At 54.0% G+C, this 27,117-nt stretch overlaps 1 protein-coding gene across 1 annotated transcript in view; it reads left to right on the top strand.

Moving 5' to 3' along the window:
* NKAIN1 (sodium/potassium transporting ATPase interacting 1) overlaps nt 1-27,117 on the top strand; it is a 209,135-nt gene that overhangs the window by 109,572 nt on the left and 72,446 nt on the right. The window lies entirely within an intron of this gene.

Below are 27,117 nucleotides of genomic sequence, written 5' to 3'. Positions count from 1 at the left end.
GCTGTAGCTCAGTCCTGGGCTCCCAGCGCACGAAGCCCCGAGTTACATCCCAGCTGTTGCCATGGAGTTGTGAGGGACCGTGGCGTGCAGCAAAGTGACAGCTGCGAAGTCCCCGGCACGCAAGGATTTTATTGGCCAAGCGATGCGAGCTCTGATGCTCAATGCGATGGCATGTCTCCCACGCCTGGTGCACCCCCTCGATGTAACAAGGCCAGGTCAGCACCGTTCCCCCCAGCCAGGGCTGAGCTCGACTACTGCCTGCCAGGTTTTACAGCGAGTTCGTGATCTCAGCCTCAGGCTCCGGGTGCTGCGCCCACCCCTGGGGCAGGAGTCGAGGTGAGCAGACTGTGGTGCTAACTGAGCCAGGACTTCAGCCTCTGCCACTTGCTGTCTCCGCCCGAGGGGCATGCAGCGTCTGCTGAACTGCTCATTGATTGGCGCCTGGGGAGAAGGTTCCTCCCCTGCCATCTCCCCTGCAGCCCCTTCCTCCTCCCCCTCCATCCCTGCCCTCCATGGCCAGCCACCAGTGGCTGAGAGGCATGTGTGCCCAGAGCCCACAGGCTGCTCATCCTTCTGTCTCGGAGTTAAATGGAGCCCCCATGAGTCCCTTTGTGCTTCCTCCTTTGATCTCGGCAGTGCCGGTGACTGCCAGCAACTAGGACTTGGCTGGCACAGGCATGCTGCCGCAGAGCATGTGGTAAATCACAGGCACAGGTGTGCGGCTGCATCAGGTCAGGGCAGGTCGGCAAGGGGCTAGGCAGAACTGGAGGGGTGACAGCGTCTTTAATTTCAGAATAAAACATACTTTCTACCAGGGCCTTAAAGGCGGTGCTCATCCCAAGGCCGGCAGTACGGGGCAGCATAGCCCAGGGGATAAGGTCCAGGACTCCTGGGTTCTATTTCTGACTCTGCCACTGACTCACTGAGTGGACTTGGGCAGGTCACGTCCCCGCTCCTTGCCTCAGTTTCCCCCTCTGTAAAATGGGGCCAGTAAAACTCCCTCACCTTTGGAAAATGCAAAGTATTATGCTGCTGCAGTGTCAGTGAAGGGGGGATCCAACTGTACTACCCACCATGGGCAGAGGACTGTACCATCCGGCACAGATTGGTGGGTGTTTCTAAGACGCCCAGACACCCAGCAGCTCCTCAGCTGACACAGGGTGACACCACTGGGGACAACAAGCCCATGGACCTGCTCCCTGCTCCAGTGCAGTGGAGAAGGCAGTAGCACTAGACACAGGGCTGAGCCGCCACGTTTGGACCTGGAAGCCAATCTGAACAGCGCTTCGCTTCAGGGGTGTTTGGACCCACGGTTCTGGTTTGGTCCAGCAAGTCTGGACCTTGCGCTCTCCAGGGCTCAGGTGTGTTCAGACCTGGGCCCGTCTCTATCAGGGGAAGACAGACACTATGAGGATAACACCTGTTTGTCCTCTGGCTGAGCACGGGACAGCGGGGAGACAGCTCTGTCCTAGAGATCCTGGCAGCAGGGAGGCTGGTTGGATTCCTGGGGGCAGGAAGCAGGCCCCGACTCAGCTTCCCAAGGCAATAGCCTACCATCCCAGAGCCATCTTCACTCCAGCAGCCTTTCACCCCCTCAATGTCTCAGCCCGGCCCGTGGTGAAGTGACTCTTCCCAGCCACTTCTCGAACTGTTGGGGAGGGCTCAGGCTCATGGGCAGGGCTAGTGGGAGGAAGCTACCTCCTGTCAGAGGCCCAGACCTGGCTCCTCTCAGGATGGCTGTGGAGCAGATCTCGCTTCATTAGTGCCAAAGACACTCGGCCCCTGCCATCTGCTCTGTGTACGCAAATCACCCCAGTCCTCTCAGCAGTGGAGAAGAGTTCTTGGCAGCTAGCCGGCCCCCTCTCCTGGCCTGTGGCTCTGGGATCTCCAGCAGGACGCCTAGATGGGCTGGCGGATTGCGGCCCGCTTTGAGACCCTCAGCTCTTTGTGGGGAGTTCCTCCTTGAAGGCCAACCAGGCCCAACAAGGACTTTCCTCCAAGCCCCTGGCAGTTTGGGGGTTAACCCCAATCAGGCATGGCAGTCTGCTGTGACTCCTTATGTAGCTTCTTCCGTGGCTCCAGACGGGGCTTTGCTGTGGACAAAACTACATTCAAATGTGGCTAAATGAAAGGAAGTCCCTGGTGAGCCCAAGGCATATGGTGCTGGAAATGAAATAGCCCAGCTGAAGGATAATGGCCCATCAGGGTGCTATTAATCTGTGGGCTCTTCTTGTGCCAAGCAGCAGTGACAATGCGGAGGCGAACGAATGACTTGGATACAGATGGGCTCCCACAACGCCTCGCCGCATTGTTCCAACGGATTTAGGGATAATGATCCCGCACACCCCGACAAACACACGGCGCTGCCAAGATCAAGAGCAGCAATCTCTGTAATGTGGGAGATGCTTTGCCCAGGGGGGTTCTCTCCTGCCCCGGCTCTACCTGGGCTGTCACCTCTGGGATCAGACAGAATGAGGCCTGCTCCAGACCCCTCTCCTCTTGAGATGAAAGTGCTGGCCCAGGGTGGCACTGAGCGCGATTTGCTCCAGACTTTATTAGATCATCCGACTCCAGGTCCTTCAGTGGTCATTCCGGACAGCTTTCACCATGCGTGTGTGCGTCTGTACATGCCTGTGCGTGTTTGTGCATCTGTGTGTGTACACGCATGTGCATCTGTAAATGGGCCTTAAAATAGATCAAACAGATCCCCTGGACATGAACATTTCTGGGATTTGGGGGTGTGCAAAATATGGATCCAGATAAAGTGCACAGATGCACAGACACACACTCACACACACACATGCACAAAGTGTAGATCCAGGTCTGAGTGTCCGGTTTTTGACATTAAAAGTCCAGTTGGCGGGGCTGAAAGGCTCCCTACCTGGCTCCACGTGGCTCCCGGAAGCAGCGACATCTCCCTCTGACTCCTAAGAGGAGGGACGGCTAGGGGGGCTCTGCGCACTGCCCCCACCCCAAGTGGATAAGGGCAGAGGCAGCGCACACTGCATAGAATCGCCTGGCAGCCCCCATGCCTAGGAGCCGAGGGACGTGTCGCCATTTCTGGGGAGCCCCGCGAGGTAAACGCCGCCTGGAACCTGCTCCCCACACCCCCTCTCACATTCCAACCCCCTGCCCCAGCCCAGAGCCCCCTCCCGCACCCAAACTCCCTCCTGGAGCCTGCATGCCATACCCCCCCGCACTCCAACCCCCCTTCCCCAGCTTGGATCCCCCCGCACCCTGAACCCCTCATTTCTTGCCCCACCCTGGAACCCACACCCCCAGCCCAGAACCCATACCCCCTCCCACATCCCAGCGCCTTGCCTCAGCCCAGAGACCCCTCCCACATGCCAAACCCCTTGGCTCCAGTCCAGAGCCCCCTCCTGCACCCCAAACCCCTCATCCCCGGCCCCACCCCAGAGCCTGCAGCCCCAGCCAGAGCCCTCATCCCCTCATGCACCCCAACCCCCTGCCCCAGGCTGGAGCCCCTCCCACACCCTGAACCCCTCATTTCTGGCCCCACCCAGGAGCCTGCACCCCCAGCCAGAGCCCTCGCCCCCTCCCACACCCCAACCTCCTGCCCCAGCCCCGTGAAAATGAGTGAGTGAGTGAGTGAGGGTGGGGGAGAGCGAGAAACAGAGGGAGGGGGGATGGAGTGGGCAGGGGCGGGGCCTCGGGGCAGGGGCGGGGCAAGGGTGTTCGGTTTTGTGCGATTAGAAAGTTGGCAGCCCTACTCTCGCTGCTGACTCTGGGCTCTGGATCAGGCCTCATGGGGATTTCTCCCATGGGCCAACAGCAGGAAGGCAGCAGCCCTCCCCAGGTTAGTGAAGAAACTGACAGCCCATCTTTCGCTAGGAACCGTGCCGGAGAGTCCTACTAGCCACGTCCAGACAGAGGATCCAGCCTGGCTGTGAAAAGCTCCCCCCTCTCCCCCCGCCATCCTGGGCCAACTGGAGGACTCCTGGGGAGAGAGTGGGTGAAGGGGCCCTGCAGTTCTAGGGCGCTGGCTCCCGTCTCACCCAGCTCTGACTCCGAATGGAAATTGGTACAGTCTGGCCCGTGAGATGCTTTGGGTTGTCACGAGCCCTGTTCTGAGGGGGAATGCCCATGACGCCCAAATACCGCTGCAGTGGAGACTAATTGGCTCCCTCGTTGGCAAGCTCTGCAGAGGCCAGGGATTGAACGGGCCTCCGAGACTGATCCCCCTCCTCCCATCCCTGGAGGGGTCCCCTCCACATGCCTCGGAGGAGGATATTGGTAGCTGCTAGCCCTGTTGCTGCTCTCGCTGTCCCTGTTCTGTGCACAGAGAAAGCCCATCCCTGGAGCCGTCATACACTCTCAGAGCCCTCTCTTAAGAGGGGGAACTCAGTGATGATTCCCAAGACGGGGGAGCAGCCAGCCCCTAGCTCCTGGCTCTGGGTTGGAGTTACACCGTACTGATCCAGGATGGCTATTTATTCATCAGTGGCCCAAGCTTTGAGTCTGCAAACATGACGCCTGTGTGCGTTGTGTCTTCCTGAGGATTCCTTTGTTGCCCTCTGAAATTTAATGAGCCTCCTGGCTCCAAGCGGCTGCTGCTTCTCCTTCGTCAGCAGGTTTTGCTGATGTTTCTGGATCTTGCTCACCCAGCCTTTGATCCAAGAATTATGGCTCCAATTAACAGCAAGGAAACAGGCTCCCCCCCACCCCGCCCTCCCATGGGATCCATCGCCTGCCTCCAGCCTGGCAATATTGATGGAGGGAGGTGGTGGCTCTGACCAGCCAAACCTCTCTGCGAAGCTCCAGTCAGAACGGTTCGGGGGGAGCGGGAGCGTTATACTCTTGCTATCACATCGCTCCTGTCCCCTGGCTCCCCCTTCCCACTCCATTTGTGGGCCAGACTGTTACCTGGTTCAGGAGGTCTCTGTGCGTGTGTGTTTGTGCGTGTGTGTGTGTGTTGCAGCAGCAAAATACCTTTTAATACAGAGGGAATCTCTGGCAGGTCAGAGGAGCGGGTGCAAAGTGTGAACAGCAGGCTTGTTCCACTGACTCCAAACAAGAAGCAAAGCAAGGCTGGCCCAGGGCTTAGGGTGCTACTTGGGAAACCTGCATTCAAGGCCCTGTGCGACGGGACCAGCCCCTTAGCCATTGTCCCCCATCCGGACAATGGGGATAATAGCGCTGCCCTGCCTCCCAGGGGTGTGTGAAGATCAAGACATTCAAGCTGGTGAGAGGCCCAGATACTAGGGTGACGGGGCCAGATAAGACCCTAACACAAGAGGTGGGGTGATGAAATACTGAAGGGCAGCCCTATGGAACTGTAGCATAACTTGGTGTGAAAATGAATGTGGAATTGGATCTACTCCTGGTTTTGTAATTCTATCCCCCTCTATCAGCTAGAAGATAAAGCGTAGCCGCCAGACCCCCGTGGCCTCCAGGGCATTTGGGGATCATGAGGTCAGTTCTGAATGTTATGATGATTTGTATCCCAGCAGGGCCTAGGAGCCCTCGTCACAGACCAGGCCCCACAGGGTGAGGTGCTGGATGGAACCAAGGGCTGGTCAGCAACCCGAACGTCTTCCCGTGACACATTCCGAAAGGCGACTGCCTGGTTCAGGTCTCCCGGGGGATGTTTCACCTTTTCGGGTTGAACTGACATTTCAAAATGGAGAGGAAACTTGTCTTTCTGTTGCACCCGTTGGGCTGGTGTCACAAAGGTGACGCAGCGACCATCCAACCCGCAAGGGGAATTTCCACTCTGACAGGAAAAATCGTTGATGTTTTCCTGCGAAAAACACCTGCTCTGCCGAAATGGTATTTTCCCCTGGAAAATGTCCCTTGTCACAGATGTGGACTCGCTGGGTGTGAAATGTGACCTGTCTGATCATGTGACCACTGGTCTGTCCTGCCCTGTTCGCTCTGGTGCCCCTCCCCTGCAAACACGGGGATGTGGGTGCCCATGCCTGCCCCACCCTCGAGAATGAGCAATGGGGGGTTGAAAGTGATGCAATTTCCCTGCAGTCAGCCAGCCAGGGGCATACTTCCAGGTCCAGAGATGAGTGGCACATGCTGGTGGCTGCATTTCCTTTCCCTCCTGTTTGCTCATTTCCTTTTCTAATTACAGGAAGATGCTACTGTGCGTACAAGCTGGCTGCTATCTAGGTGCGTGTGGCAGGAGCAGGGCCAGAGATGGGAGCTGCTCACACCGCTGAGCTGGGCCAGCTTACAAGGAGGCCAGACATCCGGCCCTCAGCACGCAGTGTCCCAGGCTGCCCCACTGAGGGCTCTCCTGGCTGCGCTCAAACGTTAACAGAGCCGATGGGCCGCTCATGCAGAAAGCTCTTTAGTAACTGGCCAATTAAGCACAAGTGTGTGCGCTCCCGAGTGCAGGTTAGCCTAGCGTGAAGAATACCAATGAAGCAGGAAGGTGCCGGGGGGCAGGGAGGGGACCACTCGGGCTCCCCTCAGCAGGGACCCCGGAAACATGCCCCCTCCCATGCCACAGTGCAATCCACTCCTTTCGTTGTCCCCTCCCTGTGCAAAACTAGAACCCCTCTAGGTCCTTACCTCTTCTCCCTGGCTTGTGTGATCTATTGCATCAGAGCAGGGCACCTGTGGCCAGGACTCCTGGGTTCTCCCTTTGTCCCTGGGTGGGTGCGTCATCTTGTGTTTGGAGCAGAGACTGGGAGCTCTGGTGCTGGAGCTGGACGGCTGTAACGCCACTGCATTGGTGCGTCCTACGTGGAGGGAGAGGGTTTTTCCATTGATGTGGTTAATCCACCTCTTGGAGAGGTGGGTAGCTAGGTCGACCTAGCCCCATCTACACTGAGGACGGGAGAGGTTAGGTCACTGGGGACGGGGGAGGTTAGGTGCACAGGGCATGACGTTTTTAAGTATAGACCAGGCCACCAGAGTGCTGTCCAGTGATTGGAGCAGGGAACTGTCAGTCAGGACTCTTAGAACCAGATTTCTTGGTTTCTATTCTTTCTAGCTGGTAAGGGAGGTGGAAGCAGCATTGTCTAGTGGTCAGAACAGAGGCCTCGGAGCCAGGACTCCTGGGTTCCCTTCCGGTCTTGGGCACTGATTCAGCAAGGTACGTAAGCACCTCAGTGGTCTGATTGACTTCGGTGGGACTGAAGTTAGGCCCGTGCTTAAGTGCTTTGTTGTGCCGGGGACCTTGTCATTGATTTGCTGGGTGCCTTTCAGGAGGTCACTTCCCCTCTCTGTGCCTCGGTTTCCACACCTGTGGAATGGGGATAATCAGAGCCCCATTTGGGAGTTGCTTTGAGATGCTCAGAAGAAAGGGGCTCGCAAAGTGAAGCCCTGCCGTGGTTTGTGTCTTTTTTGCTGGCTTCCTCTCAGTCTGGTTTCCAGCTCACTGTCTCATGGGCCATCACTAGCCCGGCCTCCAGCCCATGTGCGGCTCTTCCAGCCAGCCACACCTCCTGTGTGTCCCAGGACATTTCCTGTGTGTCCCAGGGCATTTCCTGTGTAAACCAGGCGGGGGAAGCCGCTGAGCTGTGAAGCAGCTGGCCTAGAATTTACTCACTGAAGTGTCCCAAAGGGGCCGCACTAGGGAAAGGCCTAAATTATTCACTCCATTTAAATTCATTTGCGTTTCCCTTATGTCAGAAATGCTCAGCCCTTTGAGTCTGCCAGAGCCAGGGCAGCCTGAATATTTCATTGCAGGGAGCTGGTGGGACCAGCCCTTGTGAACAGAGGGTCCTATGGCCCCACATTGCAGGTCCTATGGCCCCACCCCCAACACTGTAGGGTCCTATGGCCCTGCCCCACAACATTGCAGGATCCTGAGCAGCTGAAGTTTTCCTGCTCCCTCTTCCCCATCCCATCCCATCCCCAAAATGTTTTCTGGCTTCTGAGGGCAGGGAAGGCCTCTGCCTGCCTCCTGCAGCCACTCTGATTGACTGCCCTTTCCCCAGGGGCGGGGCGAGTTATAGAGGCACAAGCCTTGGCAAGGCTGAGTAGCTGACAGCGTTACTGCAGCGTGGGGTACTCCAGGGTTAGCATTGCTCTGCAGCGTGGGGTACTCCAGGGTTAGCATTGCTGCAGCGTGGGGTACTCCAGAGTTAGCATTGCTCTGCAGCATGGGGTACTCCAGGGTTAGCATTGCTCTGCAGCGTGGGGTACTCCAGGGTTAGCATTGCTCTGCAGCGTGGGGTACTCCAGGGTTAGCATTGCTCTGCAGCGTGGGGTACTGCAGGGTTAGCATTGCTCTCCAGCGTGGGGTACTCCAGGGTTAGCATTGCTCTGCAGCACGGGGTACTCCAGGGTTAGCATTGCTCTGCAGCGTGGGGTACTCCAGGGTTAGCATTGCTCTGCAGCGTGGGGTACTGCAGGGTTAGCATTGCTCTGCAGCGTGGGGTACTCCAGGGTTAGCATTGCTCTCCAGCATGGGGTACTCCAGGGTTAGCATTGCTCTGCAGCACGGGGTACTCCAGGGTTAGCATTGCTCTGCAGCGTGGGGTACTGCAGGGTTAGCATTGCTCTGCAGCGTGGGGTACTCCAGGGTTAGCATTGCTCTGCAGCGTGGGGTACTCCAGGGTTAGCATTGCTGCAGCGTGGGGTACTGCAGGGTTAGCATTGCTGCAGCGTGGGGTACTGCAGGGTTAGCATTGCTCTGCAGCGTGGGATACTGCAGGGTTAGCATTGCTCTGCAGCGTGGGGTACTCCAGGGTTAGCATTGCTCTGCAGCGTGGGGTACTCCAGGGTTAGCATTGCTCTGCAGCGTGGGATACTGCAGGGTTAGCATTGCTGCAGCGTGGGGTACTCCAGGGTTAGCATTGCTCTGCAGCATGGGGTACTGCAGTGTTAGCATTGCTCTGCAGCGTGGGGTACTCCAGGGTTAGCATTGCTGCAGCGTGGGGTACTCCAGAGTTATCATTGCTCTGCAGTGTGGGGTAGTCCAGGGTTAGAATTGCTCTGCAGCGTGGGGTACTCCAGGGTTAGCATTGCTGCAGCGTGGGGTACTCCAGGGTTAGAATTGCTCTGCAGCGTGGGGTAGTCCAGGGTTAGCATTGCTCTGCAGCGTGGGGTACTCCAGGGTTAGCATTGCTGTGCAGCGTGGGGTACTCCAGGGTTAGCATTGCTCTCCAGCATGGGGTACTCCAGGGTTAGCATTGCTCTGCAGCGTGGGGTACTCCAGGGTTAGCATTGCTCTGCAGCGTGGGGTACTGCAGGGTTAGCATTGCTCTGCAGCATGGGGTACTCCAGGGTTAGCATTGCTCTGCAGCGTGGGGTACTGCAGGGTTAGCATTGCTGCAGCGTGGGGTACTGCAGGGTTAGCATTGCTCTGCAGCGTGGGGTACTGCAGGGTTAGCATTGCTCTGCAGCGTGGGATACTCCAGGGTTAGCATTGCTGCAGCGTGGGGTACTGCAGGGTTAGCATTGCTGCAGCGTGGGGTACTGCAGGGTTAGCGTTGCTCTGCAGCGTGGGATACTGCAGGGTTAGCATTGCTCTGCAGCGTGGGGTACTCCAGGGTTAGCGTTGCTCTGCAGCGTGGGATACTGCAGGGTTAGCATTGCTCTGCAGCGTGGGGTACTCCAGGGCTAGCATTGCTCTGCAGCGTGGGATACTGCAGGGTTAGCATTGCTGCAGCGTGGGGTACTCCAGGGTTAGCATTGCTCTGCAGCGTGGGGTACTCCATGGTTAGAATTGCTCTGCAGCGTGGGATACTCCAGGGTTAGCATTGCTGCAGCGTGGGGTACTCCAGGGTTAGAATTGCTCTGCAGCGTGGGGTAGTCCAGGGTTAGCATTGCTCTGCAGCGTGGGGTACTCCAGGGTTAGCATTGCTGTGCAGCGTGGGGTACTGCAGGGTTAACATTGCTCTGCAGTGTGGGATACTCCAGAGTTAGCATTGCTCTGCAGCGTGGGGTACTCCAGGGTTAGCATTGCTGCAGCGTGGGGTACTCCAGGGTTAGCATTGCTCTCCAGCATGGGGTACTCCAGGGTTAGCATTGCTCTGCAGCGTGGGGTACTCCAGGGTTAGCATTGCTCTGCAGCGTGGGGTACTGCAGGGTTAGCATTGCTCTGCAGCGTGGGGTACTGCAGGGTTAGCATTGCTCTGCAGCGTGGGGTACTCCAGGGTTAGCATTGCTCTGCAGCGTGGGGTACTCCAGGGTTAGCATTGCTGCAGCGTGGGGTACTCCAGGGTTAGAATTGCTCTGCAGCGTGGGGTACTCCAGGGTTAGAATTGCTCTGCAGCGTGGGGTAGTCCAGGGTTAGCATTGCTCTGCAGCGTGGGGTACTCCAGGGTTAGCATTGCTGCAGCGTGGGGTACTCCAGGGTTAGCATTGCTCTGCAGCACGGGGTACTCCAGGGTTAGCATTGCTGCAGCATGGGGTACTCCAGGGTTAGCAATGCTGTGCAGCGTGGGGTACTCCAGGGTTAGCATTGCTGTGCAGCGTGGGGTACTCCAGGGTTAGCATTGCTCTGCGGCGTGGGGTACTGCAGGGTTAGCATTGCTCTGCAGCATGGGGTACTCCAGGGTTAGCATTGCTCTGCAGCGTGGGGTACTCCAGGGTTAGCATTGCTGCAGCGTGGGGTACTCCAGGGTTAGAATTGCTCTGCAGCGTGGGGTACTCCAGGGTTAGCATTGCTCTGCAGCGTGGGATACTCCAGGGTTAGCATTGCTGCAGCGTGGGGTACTCCAGGGTTAGCATTGCTGCAGCGTGGGGTACTCCAGGGTTAGAATTGCTCTGCAGCGTGGGGTACTCCAGGGTTAGAATTGCTCTGCAGCATGGGGTAGTCCAGGGTTAGCATTGCTCTGCAGCGTGGGGTACTCCAGGGTTAGCATTGCTCTGCAGCGTGGGGTACTCCAGGGTTAGCATTGCTGTGCAGCGTGGGGTACTCCAGGGTTAGCATTGCTGTGCAGCGTGGGGTACTCCAGGGTTAGCATTGCTCTGTGGCGTGGGGTACTGCAGGGTTAGCATTGCTCTGCAGCATGGGGTACTCCAGGGTTAGCATTGCTCTGCAGCGTGGGGTACTCCAGGGTTAGCATTGCTGCAGCGTGGGGTACTCCAGGGTTAGCATTGCTCTGCAGCGTGGGATACTCCAGGGTTAGCATTGCTGCAGCGTGGGGTACTCCAGGGTTAGAATTGCTCTGCAGCGTGGGGTAGTCCAGGGTTAGCATTGCTCTGCAGCGTGGGGTAGTCCAGGGTTAGCATTGCTCTGCAGCGTGGGGTACTCCAGGGTTAACATTGCTCTGCAGTGTGGGATACTCCAGAGTTAGCATTGCTCTGCAGCACGGGGTACTCCAGGGTTAGCATTGCTGCAGCGTGGGGTACTCCAGGGTTAGCATTGCTCTGCAGCGTGGGGTACTCCAGGGTTAGCATTGCTGTGCAGCGTGGGGTACTCCAGGGTTAGCATTGCTCTGCAGCGTGGGGTACTGCAGGGTTAGCATTGCTCTGCAGCGTGGGGTACTCCAGGGTTAGCATTGCTCTGCAGCATGGGGTACTGCAGGGTTAGAATTGCTCTGCAGCGTGGGGTACTCCAGGGTTAGAATTGCTCTGCAGCATGGGGTAGTCCAGGGTTAGCATTGCTCTGCAGCGTGGGGTACTCCAGGGTTAGCATTGCTCTGCAGCGTGGGGTACTCCAGGGTTAGCATTGCTGTGCAGCGTGGGGTACTCCAGGGTTAGCATTGCTGTGCAGCGTGGGGTACTCCAGGGTTAGCATTGCTCTGTGGCGTGGGGTACTGCAGGGTTAGCATTGCTCTGCAGCATGGGGTACTCCAGGGTTAGCATTGCTCTGCAGCGTGGGGTACTCCAGGGTTAGCATTGCTGCAGCGTGGGGTACTCCAGGGTTAGCATTGCTCTGCAGCGTGGGATACTCCAGGGTTAGCATTGCTGCAGCGTGGGGTACTCCAGGGTTAGAATTGCTCTGCAGCGTGGGGTAGTCCAGGGTTAGCATTGCTCTGCAGCGTGGGGTAGTCCAGGGTTAGCATTGCTCTGCAGCGTGGGGTACTCCAGGGTTAACATTGCTCTGCAGTGTGGGATACTCCAGAGTTAGCATTGCTCTGCAGCACGGGGTACTCCAGGGTTAGCATTGCTGCAGCGTGGGGTACTCCAGGGTTAGCATTGCTCTGCAGCGTGGGGTACTCCAGGGTTAGCATTGCTGTGCAGCGTGGGGTACTCCAGGGTTAGCATTGCTCTGCAGCGTGGGGTACTGCAGGGTTAGCATTGCTCTGCAGCGTGGGGTACTCCAGGGTTAGCATTGCTCTGCAGCATGGGGTACTGCAGGGTTAGCATTGCTCTGCAGCGTGGGGTACTCCAGGGTTAGCATTGCTCTGCAGCGTGGGGTACTGCAGGGTTAGCATTGCTGCAGCGTGGGGTACTCCAGGGTTAGCATTGCTCTGCAGCGTGGGGTACTCCAGTGGTTCTTTCGGGAGACAACTACTTTCCCACCAGGGAGATCCTGAGAAGTAGCGAAAGAATAAGAGAAAAGGTGGGAGGGGGGAGAAAGAGAGCTAGGTGGGGAGAGGAGACGGAGGGGATTAGAGCAAAGGATGGAGAAAGAGGGATAGTGGCTTCTTTTCCCAGCTCAGACACTACCTCATTGTGTGGTTGGGGCCAGACTCTTCCCTTCTCTGTGCAGTGATAACGGTGCCTCGCAGTTACAAGACCAGAGCTGGGGAGGTCAGAAAGTCTGCCCATATTGTGCTTTCCATTGGTAGGTCTCAAACATTTTATAAATAGGGGTCACTGTCATTAGCCTAATTTTACAAGTGGGGAAACTGAGGCACAGAGAAGGGCAGTCACTTGCCCTGGGTCGGTGTGAGGCGTAGAACGCAGGAGTCCTGACTGCCAGTCCTAGGAACTACCTATTAGATCATGCAGACTCCCACATGTGATTGCGATTACCTACGGGGACGTGAACCATTAGACCCAATGTCCTGAACAAATTCCATTGTGATCAATTACCTGTATATTCTGCCTCCTCCCAGGAAGGGAGGAGCTGGGTGAGCAGGGAGCACATCAGCCAGAGGGGGGCATGGCAGCTTCAGGCAGATGAACAAAGTGGAGTGAGCTGGGTTTCAACAGCCGTCACGCTGTGGCAGTTGGTTTGCTCTTTTATTTATAAAGTACATAAATACATAATCATGTACCTTAAAAAATTGCTGCTCTTTTCTCCATAGCTGCCATCGTCCTTGGAATTGGAGTAAATACAGGCGGGCAACTTTTAAACACATGGAATTAGTTGTGGGGGGGGCAGGGGAAGGAACCAGCACATTATTTATCTGTTTATCTGAGTGAAATGTAGAGCTGCGGTCCCATGAATGGCACGGTCTGTTAGGCAATGATGATTTACATCACCCTAGGACTGGAAGGTTCACAAAGAGCTTTGACAATGACATGGAATCGTACACCCCAGGGAAATGCAGCCACCTCTGGAGTGGAATGCAGCAGCCCTTTAACAGCAGATAATAGTGCTGCTCGGCTGTTTAGGATGAGAGGTGAAGGAAAATCTGGATGGTAGTTGAAAATGCTGGCTGGATTTACATCAGCGGGCAGTAATTGTTCAGAAATGGCATTTGTGTATCAGGGAGAACGGTGGATCTTTTGCACCCAAGGCTGAATATATGTATCTCATCTGCGAGGCATCACGTCCAGGACATCCTGGCGTCACACCAGGCATGAGGCTCAGCACTGGCTCATGGCACGGACTCATCCCCACCTTCCCTGCAGCAGCCAGCTTTTTCACCAAAGTCTCTTATCCGGCCTCTGACCCAAGCCAGCTTGTGCAATTTAACACAAGCTCAGTAGAAAGGGGAGGTGACACACATGTGGGTCAGCTCTAGAGATGAAAGGGCAACCCCCTGGCCTGCCTCGCCACGTTTCTGGCACAAGTAGACATGCAGCTGGAACTGAGGTAGAACGGTTACTAGGGCTGCGGATTCGTCTCGGAAAGTCCCAGGTTATTGAGCGTCCTTGCTGCCCCAGGCAGGCCCCCGGGGTCTGCGAGAGCAATGGCTCTCTGTCCCCCAGATCAGACCATAGCTGTGCTGTATCAGGGCCAGCGTGTGCCAGGATAGCCTGGGCTCTGTTGTGCCACCGCACAGCTGAGCAGTCCTGCTGGCGCCTGTCAGAGGGCAGTGGTGCACGCACACTCGGTGGTGGGTTCATTGCCGTGTTCACGCACTGCCCCGCATGGTGCCCACCGAAGGTGATGCCACTTTGCCCACCCTATGCTCCTGGGAATCCTGATACTCCGAGATTCTCAGGTGAGACGGGACCTGTCTGACCATGAGCTGCTGGACAGCACAGACCTGGCCCAAAACACCCCCTAGAGCAGAACTTGCAGGAAAACATCCCATCTTGATTTAAACATTGTCACCACAGCCCCTGGTAAATTGGTGAATTATGCTCATCGTTTTAAATTGATGCAAATGGGCACAATGGGGTAGGGACGATTGGCCCTTTCTGGGATGCAAATCACAATAGACTGTTCCATTTCCCCTCCCTTCTTCCTGGGGGTGGGGGTTAATCCAATGTTTTCCCCCCTTGAAGCGAGAGTGCCCATTTCTCTGCTGCTGGTTAATTATTGAGGCTCCTGGGCTGTGATAATATATTTATGCATCTCCGTCGGCGCCCCTGTCATCCCGATCACAGCTCAGGCGAGAGGACAGCCCTCTTGGGGGGAGGGTCTTGCCTCGGGCCGGGTGAGGGGTGCTGCGGGCCAACCACCCTTTTAAGAGCAGAGCTCCTGGGGGCAGGGGGGGAGGAGTGCATTGTGGATGCTGGTTGTAGGGGGTCTGTTGTGCAGCAGGCCCAGATGTGGGCTTCGCTATAACAAAGAGACCCCTCCCCCTCCAGAGATTCAGCAGGACGAGAGTGCTAATACATAATGGATAATAATGCTCTGCATTAATGCACCAGGGATTTCAAAGCACTTGGAGAATGTAATCCATGGAAGCCCATGAGGTCAGTAGGTAAGAGCTAAGCATCGCTTCACCCGGCACAGAAATGCAGCCATCTCTGGGCTGGGACGCAGCAGCAGTCTGCCAGCTACAGAGCAACACTGAAACTGCAGGGGAAAAGCAGGGAGGCAGAAAGTGTAGCCACCTGAGGTGGAAGGTGGCCAGGACAGCCCGGGATAACACTGAATCTCCTACAAAATGTTCCATGAGCACAGCGGGGGTGGGGATAATTAGCCCTTGTTGGGCTAACAGCATTGGGCTGTTCCATTTCCCCTCCCCGGGGGTGGGGGTGGTGATTCAAATGCTTTTCTTACGGGGTCTTTAATGACCAAAGGGGGTCAGGTGCGGTCCACAGCGCAACAGACTTTAGCATCCCGCTGGGACATTGGTTCAGTACTAGGAGGAGAGCACCCCCTGCTGACTCTCCTGCAGCACCTGCAGGGAGGTGCCATCACTCTGAGACCAGGGGGTTTCACCAAGAGACCCCCAGGTCTCTGCTCTGGCTATCAGGCTGCTCCCCAAGGAGCAGGGGCCCTGAGTCCTGGTGCCATATGGCGCCCTAGTGTGCATGGCATCCTACAGCAGGCCCCCAGGACAGCTTCCCCTGCTGGGCTCCTGCCTGCAGCAATATTAACCGTGTGGAGATTCGGCAGCAAAGTGTCTTGTTCTTCCCCTTACTGGGGCAGGTCCTATCTGGAGAACAGCCCCTGAGCAGCTAGCTGTTCCCCCGGAGGCCTCTCATCCACCTCCTGGCCCAGCCAATGCAGCTTGGTGGCGGAGCGGAGCAGGTCCCAGTTCCAGAGCCTCAGAACACAGCACCAGCCACAAGGGCAGGGGCATAAGGGGGACCTGCCAGCCCCAAACATCTTAACCTCCTGTTGGTGTCTTCTCAGTATCGCTGCAGGATTTGAGCATGCTCACCCAGCCCCCTCCCTTCCTTATGTGGTTGCATCCCTGCTTTGGGGCAGGGGGCAGCAAGGATCGGATCCTCCCCAGCTCTGAGCTCCATCGAGGGACACCAGGGAGTCAGACCCACTGGAGATCCCTAGCGGCACACTAGGGCAGGCGTCCGTTTGCAAACTGGTGCCGACAATCCCACCCTTGGGTGCTATTCACATTACAGGCCCTGCTGCTGAGACAGTGGCTGTTTGCTGGACTACGGCTCCTGCTGACAGGTGCCCTCCAAAGGCAAATGATGCCCGGGGATCTCCTGGCCTCCAGCATTTGTGCCTCGGTCTGACCGCATCAAGTCTGGGCGACTGTGAGCTGGCAAAAGAGAAACGGGGTTTCAGGGACACTCGGGGCAGTGTGATTGACAGGCTGTCATGCTGTTGGATGACTCCGCCCACTGCCGGGGTGGTACCAGCATTTCGCCTGCCGCATCCAGCCCTGCCACACTCACCTTCCTTTCACTCTCATTGCATTAGGGGCATCAGCCACTGCGGCAAACGGACCTCACTGGCGAGTGTGTGTAGGACAGGCCTGTGCCTGGTCGGCAGGGGCTGAGAGCTGCGACAAGCTCAGCCAGGGAGCTGTATGTAGGTCAAGCTGTAGCCATTCACACTTTTAGCTCCAGGGTCCGCCGTTCAATCCCTAGTGCCTCGGCCAAGAAAGTGGTCCCCTAAATGGTGGCAGATCAGGCCTGGAGGGGAATCATGCATGCTTGCCAGTGGTAGGGTGACCAGACAGCAAATGTGAAAAATCGGGATGGGGGTGGGGTGTAATAGGAGCCTATATAAGAAAAAGACCCAAAAATTGGGACATCTGGTCACCCTAGCCAGTGAGTTATGCAAACGTTTTGAGGAAGAGGGGTAGGACTAGCCCCTCCCCTTTGTGGCTAGGAGGAAGAGGAATCTTGAAAGTATTGGGGATGAAATGGAAAAGGTGTCAAAGCTCTGGCCTTGAGGGTCATTCTGGGCCGATTGCACATGCACGGAGAATCAAAAGCCGAACAGCCCTTAGGGCACTGTGTGTTGTGCATGTATGTGATAGGCTGCCCTCTAGTGGGCAGGCCGCAGATAGGATAACTGACCTACAGCTAGTACCACCCTGCATGGTCCCTGTTAGTTCAACAGCCGTGACTGTGATGGCCACAGTCCTGATTGCAAGGCCGAGCAATGTGGCTTTGTGCGGCCTCACTCGCGGGTGTGTCAGTTGCATGTCAGCTCCTTCCAAATAAACCAACGTGTGAAAAGGGATCTGGCAGGACAGGAGGATTGTCCATTTTTTTGCCATTGGAAATGAATTTTCCTGGCAAGAACAACAGACACAAATCGTAAATCACCAGCGCTGACAGCTTCACCTCCCAGATTAGCCTAATGAGGCTCCTCGCAGCCCCATTAAACACCGATCGCCACAACGTATGCCCACAGAGAGTTCAAAGCTGGCTGGGCCTTCCTCGCAAGGCCCTTCCCTGGAGCAGTTTGAAGGCACAGTGCAGGCAGGCTTGAGAGCCACCCTGCTGGGAGTCTGTGACCGCTTTGACTCTAACAGGCATCAGGTTTAGGGCCCGAAGGAGGTAGCATGATCAGCTAGTCCAGAGGCGCCGACGCTGTGGGTGCTCTGGGTCTCAAGCATCTATCAAAAAACATAGGGGGTGCTCAGAACCTGCAAGGCTGGATTAATTGTTTATTAGCCCAGCACCTGTGGCCCCACCCTCGGCTCTGCCCTTCCCCCGCTCGGCCTCTTCCCCCCTGGCCCTGCCCACTGCTCCACCCCAAGGCCCCGCCCCCGCCCCCACTTGACCTCTTCTCCACTGCTTGCCTGGGGGGAGGGGGCGGAGAGGAGCACCCACCAGCCAAAACAAAAGTCAGTGGCTGTGATCTAGTCTGGCCTCCCTAGTCTCTTCTGCCCCACACTACGTCACTTCAGAAGCTAGTGCCCCAGCTACTAGGCCATAGGAGCTAAACAAAGGACCTTGTCCATATCACAGCTTGTCCACAGTACAATATGGATATGGAAGCTGGATATGAGTCAGCAGTGTGCCCTTGTTGCCAAGAAGGCCAATGGCATTTTGGGATGTATAAGTAGGGGCATAGCGAGCAGATCGAGGGACGTGATCGTCCCCCTCTATTCGACATTGGTGAGGCCTCATCTGGAGTATTGTGTCCAGTTTTGGGCGCCACACTACAAGAAGGATGTGGATAAATTGGAGAGAGTCCAGCGAAGGGCAACAAAAATGATTAGGGGACTGGAACACATGAGTTATGAGGAGAGGCTGAGGGAACTGGGGATGTTTAGTCTACGGAAGAGAAGAATGAGGGGGGATTTGATAGCTGCTTTCAACTACCTGAGAGGTGGTTCCAGAGAGGATGGTTCTAGACTGTTCTCAGTGGTGGAAGAGGACAGGACAAGGAGTAATGGTCTCAAGTTGCAGTGGGGGAGGTTTAGGTTCGATATTAGGAAAAACTTTTTCACTAGGAGGGTGGTGAAGCACTGGAATGCGTTACCTAGGGAAGTGGTGGAATCTCCTTCCTTAGAAGTTTTTAAGGTCAGGCTTGACAAAGCCCTGGCTGGATGATTTAATTGGGGATTGGTCCTGCTTTGAGTAGGGGGTTGGACTAGATGACCTCCTGAGGTCCCTTCCAACACTGATATTCTATGAATGGCCTGGCTGCACCATTGTGCTGTAACTTTTCCGCCCCATCGTAATGATCTGGAGTCTCTGGTTCTACCTTTACATCGCACACAGCTGTGGCACTCAGCAGTCGGGAAAGATTCAATCCATCTATATTAGAAGCTGCAGTACCTAGAGTGAGATGTCTGTCTCATGTGTTATTACCTAGCAGGGTGGCATTTTCTTTTATCTCAAAAATACAGGGTCGAATTCAATAAAAGAGCAAAAATTGCAGCTGGCGGGCAAAAGGATTTGTTGTTTAATAAAGTGGCTCCATTGGGACTGAGGGATGGGTGGTCCTGAGAAACCTATTCCCCTGCAGTAATTAGGTTTGAGCCCATCTCTTTCCAAACTCAACTGTGCTGGGAAAGCTCCAGGGAACAGCCGGGATGTTGCAGCAATCAATAGGTGGTGCTCTTCCCCCTCAGTCAGCACTGAGAAGAGATGAACGGAGCTGATCTGCATAGAGCCCAGGGAATTTAGATTCTTCTTCTCTTAAGAGTGAAATCCCACCTTGTGTAGAGGGGCGGCATGTGGCCTATGCACCACTGAAGTCCTTCTGCTGACCCTCTGCATGGGAGTGATTTGTTACACTTTGGGATTTGATCATGAGCAACGGAGGGTTGTCTCCAATGTGTTGGTTATGGGACGGTATCAGCCAAATGGTTCCTATGAACAAGGCTCAGTTTAGGCATTGAGCATGAGCAGCACATTGCAAGTATTCACTGTCCAAGCCATGTTGTTTAGTTCGGTTTGGATATGGCGGTCACGTGTCATGTTCCTGCCCCCTCCCCATGGGAAGAGCAGAGCTCATTTAGAATCCAGTTTCCAAGGAGAATAGCACTTGCGTTTATGAGATCAACATGCGCTTTCCACCAGTATTGGCTTCAAGGTTGCCGTTTTGATAAGGCCCCCTGCCAGTAAACTCACTTAGCAGAATAGTCACAGGGAGCAAAGACTAAAGGGATGTGAGTTGGGGGAGGGGGATTTCTTTTATTTGAGTGAATATTTCCAACCACGTTCTAGTGTCCCAGCATTAGGGTCAAGTATTCCAAAGTGACCTCGAAAGCCAGTGAGACCTAGAGCTCGGCTCCACTCAGAAAGTTACACCGGAATAACTGTGCCGGTTAGGAGTGGGATTCTTTACCCACCTAGAGCTTGCCGACGCTAGCAAAATTTTGCTTTTACTAGATTCATATAGTTAACGATGCAAAAACCCCTCGTGTCCACATGGTTATACCAATATAAAAGTCCTCATGCGAGTATTGCTTATAGTTGTATTCCGTTCAGGAAGGGGAATAACTATACTGGTTGAAGGAGGCCCCTTTATACACGTATAACCGGGTCCACGTTAGAGATTGTACAGCTATACTGGTAAAAATCAAACCTCTAACTGAAATAGTGATGCCCGTATGATTTGTCTAGTGTAGCCCAGCCCCTAGGTGTAGAGTACAACTCTGGCATAGGAGCCCTGGTCATGCACCAGAGCCCCATTGTGTTAGATGCTGTACAGACACAGAACAAAAAGATGGTCCCTGCCCCAAGGAATTTGCAACCTGCGTATCAGACAAGAGACAACAGATGGAGACAGCCAGGCTGATGGGGGAGCACAAGGAACAATGAGACATGGTTGGTTGGCATGATGGGCAGTGGTCTCAGCACACCAGCGGCCGAACCATTCTCAAGCTTTTTGTTGCCGTTGTGCCAAAGGAGAGATCTAAGAAGAGATCTGAAGGAGGGCAATGTGGCCGCTCTGCAGCTGGTTAGAGGGCACTTCTCCCACGTGTGGGGAGCAGCAGGGTAGAAAGCACCCACGTGCTTGTTTGAAAGTTCACCAAGTGGGCGATGGAGGCTGGCGTTGTGGCTGATCGGAGGCAGGAGCTGACATTTCAGCAGTGAATGAGAGACAAGAGTGAGGCTGGGGAGATGCCTTGAAAGCGAAGAGAAGCCGCTTATGTCTGATGTGCTAGAGAAGGGGGTGGGGGGAATGGAAAGAGAGGGGTGGGGTGACACAGTCACAGCGCAGGGCTGGGGAAATGATCTTTACAGCAGCTTGCTGGATGGGGATGAGCATGTCCAGACTGCTTTTTTCAAGGCCAGAGAGAATATAGCAGTGACTGAGACTCAAGATGACAAAAGCCTGGATGAGTGTTTAATCTGTGTGACGGATAGAAAGCTGTATCTTAGAGATCTTACGCAGACAGAATCTGCAAGAGTTAGACATAGCCTAGCTGCGAGGATCTCAAGAGATACGAATCGAAGACAATGCCCAGAGTTATGGGCCTGAGTGACAAGCAGGAGGGTGAAATTCTCTCCGATAGAGGAAAGTTATTAGCTGGGACGGCTTGGGGGGAAGATTACGAGCTTTGTTTTAGCCAGGTTGTGCTTGAGCTGATGGCTAAACCCCCACAAGGAGCTGTCAGGGAGACGGGCTGAGATTTTAGTTTGGACAGGAGACAGGTCTGGCGTGGAGAGGTAGATCTCTGAGTCTTCAGTATTGAAACGGGAGTTGAATTTGTGTTTGCAGATGGGGATGTATCGCTCTAAATACACTGGTACAGTTAAAGCAGCAAAACTGCATGTAGGTAGGGCCTTGGGCTCCCAAATGCCATATCACTTTTGAAAATAGGACTTAAGCCCTTTTAAAAATACTGCCCCGAGTCCTGAACCTATGGCTTAGGAGGATGCTGTGTTTCCTCTGACGAGCTGTAAAACTGAGGGCCTGGACACCTGTGGTCTTTAAACATCTCCTGACATCTGCTGCAAGATACGGGAGCATTAAAGGGACAGTGTCTGCTTCAAAATCACTTTTGTCTGTAAGTTTTGCACTACCATTATTGTGGGTAACATCTACAATCACTTTAACTGGAAGCGGGGAGAGAGAAGAAAAAATTCTCCCTCTCCTCCCCCCGGTTTCCTTTCTACAGGTGACAACATTTTGCATGGAGTCAGTTTCACTCTGTTCTCTGTGCCATTAGTTAATTAGTGTTCCCTGTGCAACAGGAAATAGAAAAACATTCACAATAACAGGAACATATGAAGGTAAAAGCACAACAGTTGGCAGGGGAGCCTGGGGGCCAGTGTCATAATTGAAACGGCTTTTGATTAGATTTCAGACACTCTGCTCCAACTCAGATTAGTTAATTTCATTCCAACTGCCTATAAGTCCCTCTCCAGTTTGGACTGGGTAAAGTGTTATTCATTTCCTGTCATTATCTATCTCTCCTGCAGCGTTGCCACATATTCTTAACCAACTGCCATGTTCCATCCCAAAGGTCATTGCATTTCAGGGGTATGAGAAGTGATCCTTATTTATCTGGCCTGGAAAATGCTTGGGTCCCTTTAACCTAGCAGTGCTAGTTCCATTATTAGAAATGGATGTGACGCATGAAGCTTGGATCCAGAGCTGGGGGTGGTCCTGGGGCCAGTTTTGTTCAATATCTTCATTAATGATCTGGAGGGTGGCGTGGATTGCACCCTCAGCAAGTTTGCAGATGACACTAAACTGGGAGGAATGGTAGATACGCTGGAGGGTAGGGATAGAATATAGAGAGCCCTAGACAACTTAGAGGATTGGGCCAAAAGAAATCTGATGAGGTTCAACAAGGACAAGTGCAGAGTCCTGCACTTAGGATGGAAGAATCCAATGCACCGCTACAGACTAGGGACCGAATGGCTCGGCAGCAGTTCTGCAGAAAAGGACCTAGGGGTTACAGTGGACGAGAAGCTGGATATGAGTCAGCAGTGTGCCCTTGTTGCCAAGAAAGCTAACGGCGTTTTGGGCTGTATAAGTAGAGGCATTGCCAGCAGATTGAGGGACGTGATCGTTCCCCTCTATTCGACATTGGTGAGGCCTCATCTGGAGTACTGTGTCCAGTTTTGGGCCCCACACTACAAGAAGGATGTGGATAAATTGGAGAGAGTCCAGCAGAGGGCAACAAAAATGATTAGGGGACTGGAACACATGACTTATGAGGAGGAGAGGCTGAGGGAACTGGGATTGTTTAGTCTGCGGAAGAGAAGAATGAGAGGGGATTTGATAGCTGCTTTCAACTACCTGAAAGGGTTCCTAAAAAGGATGGAATTAGACTGTTCTCACTGGTAGCAGATGCCAGAACAAGGAGTAATGGTCTCAAGTTGCAGTGGGGGAGGTTTAGGTTCGATATTAGGAAAAACTTTTTCACTAGGAGGGTGGTGAAACACTGGAATGCATTACCTAGGGCGGTGGTGGAATCTCCATCCTTAGAGGTTTTTAAGGCCCAGCTTGACAAAGCCCTGGCTGGGATGATTTAGTTGGGGATTGGTCCTGCTTTGAGCAGGGGGTTGGACTAGATGACCTCCTGCGGTCCATTCCAAACCTGATATTCTATGATTCTATGATCTTTGGGCATCAGGCGGTTTGGTTTGGCCACATTGTAGACATAAGAACTACGCAGAAAGTTTGTACCCAGGCCAAACTTCCCAGAAGTTCAGATGTGGTTATAGCCAACGGGGTTGGTTCAGACCTGTCTAGGATATAAACTTGAGGATTTTATCATTGGCCTTGGCAGTTTCTGTCCCTCACAAGTGCTATAGATTCTATCCCTGAAGAGGTTAATTTGTCAGGGAGAGGGAACATTGGGTGAGTATGTCCTTCTTGACCCCTGCAGCCAATCTTAAGCTTGAACTTAGCTTGCAAACCTATAAATGGGCTGGATCTGTGCTGAGCTCCCATGAAAAGCCAGCGGACATGGCAGGTTCTCAGGATCTGACCCTGTGTGCTTAAAGATCATAAACATATCTAGTCCTTTTAAAAACCCAGCTCTAACACTCACCATCAGTCTAGGCCAGGGACAGAATCTATGACCATGGCTGCTCAACGTGCCTCTTGCAACTCCCTCGGGCCCTGTAATAGAGAGCAGAGACTCCCGGCACCTGGACCTTGTTCTTGTCCGATTCCATTTTCTGATTAAAATAAAATCATTGCAGCAAACACATTTCAATTAGCAGGGACTCCAGTGCACATCTGGTCCTGACTAATTGATATGACTTGCTGCAAGGAGAACTTTTGGGCTGATCAATAAACTATAGAGCATTTAATTAAGAGGGAGCCCTAAAACTTGCTGCATTGATCAACTGCAGGATTATCTTAATTAGCAACTGGCTGGTGTTCGACTCCGCTGCTCTGGAACCCTGCACGGACCCAGGAGATCACCTTCACTGTCAGAGCTGCAGTAAAAGCAGAAGATGGACAGTGGGTTGTAAATCGGGGCTTTCATAAGGGGTTTGAGGGTTGGGCTGTCTTTCAGACCATTAATAACCTATGAAGGGAAAATGGGTTTGGTGGGAGATCCCCAGCTGCCTTTTCCAGACCCAATATGCTCAGCACATCCAGATCATGTTCCGCTCACGTGCAGAGCTCTGGTCCAGTGTAGCCTTTAGAGGCTTCCCTTAGCTAGGCAGGATACTAGAACTATAACTATGCTCGTTTCTGCCTAAGCAGGCTGGGGTGTCATGCCACACGCCTCCAGGGGTCATCAGCCAGAGGAATCAAATCTAGAGTCTCCAGGTACAAGCCACTGCTGCCCGAGCTGAGAGACCCGGCTTATTAGCCAATGCAGCCCCAGGCCCATGAAGCTTGAGCAGTGTCCCAGCCACCACTGGATGAAGCAGAGCTCCACCCTGCCCGGGGTGTGGGTTCCATGCTCCAGATTCAGCATGGGTGTAACTCAGCTTCAGTCCAGTCCAGGGTCACTTCATTGGCTTAAGCAGAGTGACTCCAGGGATGAGTCTGAGCTCCATGATCTCACTCAGAACCATAGAAATCAGAGAGCAGGAAGGGTTTAGGACCCCTATGCTCTGATCTGTGAGGACCAAACCAAGGGGATGCCCAGACACTAAGGACAGAAGGGACCATTACGATCCTCTTGTCTGACCTCCTGCAGAGCTGGCAAATGCCCCCCACTGCATCCTGCAGCCAGCCAATAACTGTACTTCAATTACTGACGTTGGCGAGTGTTTACTCCAGCCAGGTCTGGCAGGTCCCAGGCTCCCAACCCTCCCTTTCCAAGGCTCTTACTGCTTGGAAGGTTTTCCTGGTTTTTGGCCTGAATTTACCATTGCTTTATTCCACCCCATTATGTCTGCTTCCACCCTCACTCACCCTGAACAAACCAATGAAGTTTATATGTGACTCCGCCACCCTAGCCATGGTCCAGTGATATTATAGCCGGTTACCAAGTCCCCTCCCCTTAGCCGTTGCATGGTAACACTGTTTAGTAGCATGCTCCATTGGTTAGCGTGCTGGCTCAGCCGTCTGCAGCTGTGTCGTCTCTTCCCAGCTCTTCCACCGACCTTGGGTGAGTCCCGCTGCCCATACTGTGTTGTTATAAGCTCTGTGGGGCACTATGTGTGTCTATACAGCACCCAGCCTGATAGGTCCTGACCTCAGGAAGGATTTTTATGTGCTGCCATGCTAATAATGGAATGCAAATCAAACCAAAGCATCCTTCTTATTGCTGAGTCATATAGCCAACATGCAGCTCAGAACATGGACATGCAATACTTAATTTGTAGTATTAGACAAACCTTAATTACTCTGCTGTTCTCCACAACCACACTGCTCCTACACCACTGGGAGAGGGCCACTTTAACAACACCTGTAATCCAGCAGAGTGACCACTGGGTTGGGAAAGAAAGAACCTTAGTGCCTCTGCAACTGATTTGCTGTGTGTCCTCAGGCCAGACCCTGCTCTGTGCCTCAGTTTCCCCATTTTTAAAATGAGGATAATGATACTTTACCTCCCTTTGTTGAGTACGTCGAGATTTGCAGCTGGAAAACATTCTGACCCTGATTCTCCATTGCCTGTGTTATCATTTACACCTGTGCAACGTGCTCTTCAGTCAGTGGTAATAAGTGACATTCACTTTGCATGTGCGAATGATGACACCCGGTGCCGAGCAATGGAGAATCTGGCCCTATAAGCATGCAAAGTACAGAAATTTTATACCATGCAATCATGTTATACAAAGGCTCATCTCTCCAGGAATAGCAAAGGGAGCACAGAAAAACCCCACAAGTTTTCCCCAAGTCTGCTGCAGTGGGAGATTTGCCCTGGAAAACCCCTGGATGAATTGCTCTTGGTAGCAGCTCAAGCAGGCACGCCCCATCCAGCCAGAGATGACATAGGGATGTGTTTTGCTCCCAGCCTATGTGCCTCTGGTTCCTGCTGCATGGAGGAATTATTAGCACCTGTTCCAGAAATTACAGGACGCTGTCCCCAATTTATGACATCAGCCCAGCATCTGCCACCTCCGCTTTTACAGGACATAAACAGGGGGATGAATTTAAAGCTGCCCAGAGCATCAGTGAGTTTAGGACTGAATGAATATACGCAGGAGGATGTGGGCTGTCGCTAGGAAGAAAGGATTTCCTGGAGAGCTAGATGGTAACTTACTAGCGGAAATCTCTGTCGAAGGAGCGAGGATGTTCGAGATAAATGAGACCAATTTTGCAAAAGAATGTGTTCTACCGACGGGATGAAATTCAAGCCAGGACATGAGTGGGTGTGGAGAGATCTGAAGTCAGTTGGAATAATACATCTGCTTGCGCTGGATTTGACCCACTGGGGCAGATGTTAAAGAAGCTCCACATGGTGGGAACAGATTGGAGGCTGAGCTCTTTAGAAAGTCTGGCCATAATTGGCACAATGGGAGGTGCTGAGTGCTTAGAAATATAGCCTGCTGCGTTTATCCATCTAAAGCAGCAAATATACCAGGAGTTTAACCCTGTGTGGATATCGTTAATGTATGACACTGAGGTCTGTTTGGCTGTGGGCGGAGACTGTTACAATAATGTGACACTGAAGTGATAGGTCAAATTGGAGATTTTGATTACAAACCTAGCAAGGGTTAATTACCTTACCTGTATGGTTGGAGTGTCTGGTCCCATCTGTTTGGCAAGAATTTTCACCCAACCTATCCTGCATTCAGAATGGCCAAACTCTGGGCCATAGGCCCAGACCTGCCCAGCACAGTGTGGGGCGTTTATACCTAAGGTTGCCAGGTGTCTGGTCGAAAAGGGACCCTGACCACTCCTGTCGGCACTGCTGACCGGGCCACTAAAAGTCCAGTTGGCACAGGGCTGGTAAGCTCCCTTCCCGGCTCCGCATGGCTCCTGGAAGCGGCCGTCATGTCCCTCCAGATCATAGGTGCAAGAGTGGCCAGGGGGCTCCGCATGCTGCCCTCATGCCGAGCGCCAGCTCTGCAGCTCCCATTGGCCGGGAACTGTAGCCAATGGAAGCTGTGGGGGCGGTGCCTACCGGCAGAGGCAGCGTGCACTGCGCAGACCCGCCTGGCCCCGCCTCTGCCTAGGAGCCAAGGGACAAGTCGCCGCTTCTGGGTGCCGCCTGAGGTAAGTGCCACTGGCAGCCCACACCTCGAAACTCCTCCCGTGCCCCAACCCCCAGCCCTGAGCCCCCTTCAGCACACAAATTCCCTCCTGGAACCTGCACCCTCTCCTGCACCCCAACCCCCTGCCCCAGCTCGGAGCCCCCTCCTGCACTACAAACCCCTTGGGCCCAGCCCAGAGCCCCCTGCTGCACCCCAAACCCC

The sequence above is a fragment of the Caretta caretta genome, chromosome 19 (assembly GCF_965140235.1).
Source record: "Caretta caretta isolate rCarCar2 chromosome 19, rCarCar1.hap1, whole genome shotgun sequence".
Lineage (NCBI taxonomy): Eukaryota > Metazoa > Chordata > Testudines > Cheloniidae > Caretta > Caretta caretta.
Note: the sequence above shows the minus strand (reverse complement) of the source record. Positions and strands in the feature narration are given on the sequence as shown.